The 2,731-nt window shown below is 33.9% G+C and overlaps 1 protein-coding gene across 1 annotated transcript in view; it reads left to right on the forward strand.

Moving 5' to 3' along the window:
- The first annotated feature begins 243 nt into the window (after nt 1-243).
- The window catches only part of LOC113229268 (protein toll-like), a 29,438-nt gene continuing 26,950 nt past the window's right edge, over nt 244-2,731 (forward strand). The window contains exon 1 of the mRNA XM_026462811.1: nt 244-460. The gene's annotated coding sequence lies outside the window, so the exon portion shown is untranslated. The remainder of the gene's footprint in view (nt 461-2,731) is intronic.

A 2,731-nucleotide genomic window follows, 5' to 3' on the forward strand; every position in this document is an offset into this window, starting at 1 on the left:
GCATGCTACGCGTTACTACAAGTGTCTAATATGCTAATCTCGAGGACGTAGCATGAAGTATAATGTACTGTAATGTAGATATGTAGCATGCAATATAAATGAAATCTTAATTACATGCGATGTGCATAACTAAAACTATTTTATAAATAACTTCATACAAAGGTGATCGGGTGTTTCCGTCGCAAGCCGAAGTATTCCGAGCGTTATACTTTGCAGTCGTAGCGGCGCATTGCAAACGGAGCCAGTCGCTTCGTAGTCTTCGTAGCGGTATCTACGCGTCTACGGCGCTACGCTTCTATGTGTGGTTCCCTACGTAGCTTAATTTTACGAATTGTACATTGTACGGGATTTTATCGTTCGTTTTAATAAAGACAATGAAACTATAGAAATAAGGATTTTGTAGCCTGATTGCTGATGTTAATATTGAAAAGTTATTGTGTTTGGAATTATTCTGCAACAGGTAAGTAACTTAACATTTTATTTTAATAATGTTGTTTCTGTTATCTTAATATTGTACTAAATTTACATATAATTTACTGTGTCTTTTTTATTGGTCATTTTTAATGAGGATGTTAAGAATTGGTGATGTTTATCGCGTAATGATATATATAAATAGTTTCCGTAAATTTTGAGGAATACCCGTTCTATATCCCAATGCCTGTATCTAACCTAAAAGTCTTGCAACAACCCTTGCCTATACTAGCTGCAACAGACATATAGAGAATGTACAGTGGACTTCATAATTATATGCTCAGCGAATCGAATGGTCCATTTTTCTCAACGACGTATGAATATTTGCGTAAATTTACGACGACTTTATTCTTAGAATAAATGATTATAATATATCAAGTAATATATACCTAAAGCACAAGTGACCATGGGGTGGTTTTAAAATGTTTAAAAACGGAATATTTTGTTGTAGTCTTGGAATGAGTACGTTCAATTTCAAGTGAAGAAGAGAACATTTTTTTATCTTCTGGTGATGTTTATTATTACATTTGATATTCTACTGTACTTTGAGGTCTAGAAGCGGTTAGGATGATCGATTTTTATATTTGAAACCCAATCCGACGACTGGCTATTTCTGGCATTCGCGCTACATCTCAGCGAATAGCTAAATTTGTTAAAATGGGGTAATCCGGTTACTAATATAAGAAAAACGTAAACAAGAACTGTATTTAAATAGGTTTTCTCATAATATGAGATAAACCTTTTAATCTGACCAAATATCTGTTATAGTGACCAAATATTTGTGTTAAGTACATCTTCAATATTTTAATAGTAAACAAACTAAATTATATGATAGTGGAGTTAGGAGAATCAGAATACAGCTTCGTTAGACATGTTTAACTCAATCCTATACTTAATGTATCACCACAGCTATTATATTATATTTATGGATATTTAGTAGGAATACTTCTCGTTAAGGTTGAATATTAACGATGGAAACCCTTGGAAAAATATAGAGTCCCAACCTGCACAGGGCTAGCATTGAGGATGGACTAAACCACCTCCTTTAAGGGCACCCGCGCCTAACAATAACAATGATAGTAATAACGCACAAACTCATAGACCCGCACAAGGGAAACCCTGTATCGCGGGTATCATGGACACACACATAGACAACCCAAACTCGCGAAATAAATGAATATAGGCCACATAAACATTTCTCCCGGTCCAGGAAACGAACCTGAAGCCTCTGCGTGGTAGTCCAGCATGGTAACCGTTCAGCCACAGAAGCAGTTAATGCATATACTGGTTGCTGATGATGATGAAGAGGAAAAATATGACGCTACTCGATCTAGATCCTCTGCAAAATGAGTGATCTATTCGGAGATTTAGCTTTTAATTTCCGTCAATGTAAGCGATTCCTCTCAATAGCAAATTTCATACTTATATTAATTATAAATAATAAATAATTACAATTTCAGTTTTTCTCAACAAAATAAACAAATTCTGATTGTGTTCTAATTGTTATTTGAAAATTGTAGTTCATTATAACCGCCGCTTTAATTTAGATTTTCTGTTGCTGACCCAAATTTGGAAGTTCATTTGTTCTCTTAATAACCGTCCATTTTATTTGTCTTTTTCCTAATTATAAACCACGTAGTTCATTTTCAATTCTTGTACATTTTTGCTTTATTCATATACTTTCTATGTCGTAAACTTACATGTTATCTTGTTGCAATATGTGTAATTATATATTTACCGCATTTGAAGACAATGGACCTAGTGTACCGACCGCGCGTCAATAACCTCTACATACTTACCATTTATTTTGATGACATCAGTTCTGCATTTTCTACTGCAACAAGCTTTTATGTCATCCCTTAGTTTTTAATATACGTATACATTTTACTTCGTTTTTTTACATTTTAAGTTACAAATATAGTCTTTTGTCTGCATTTTTTTTTTCACAGAGAAACAGGGGGCGCAATCTTTAAATCTTTCGTAAGAATTTTATAAATCGTATACTATACCTAGACCCTGAATAACCAAGGCATCTTAATAATAATAATGCATACGCTTAAGACGGTCTCCTGTTAATGTTCCCTCTGTCGGATAATAATGTAATTAGACACGTAGAAATTATAATTTATTTTATGTCTGTAATGTTACATTGTAATTGGCGAACCTGTGTCTTCAAAGACACTGCCTTCCCAATCAATATTTTTAATTGATATCACACACACACACACACACACACACACACACACACACACACACACAC

This window comes from Hyposmocoma kahamanoa, unplaced genomic scaffold (genome assembly GCF_003589595.1).
Source record: "Hyposmocoma kahamanoa isolate Upper Pololo Valley unplaced genomic scaffold, ASM358959v1 296, whole genome shotgun sequence".
NCBI classification, from domain to species: Eukaryota; Metazoa; Arthropoda; class Insecta; order Lepidoptera; family Cosmopterigidae; genus Hyposmocoma; species Hyposmocoma kahamanoa.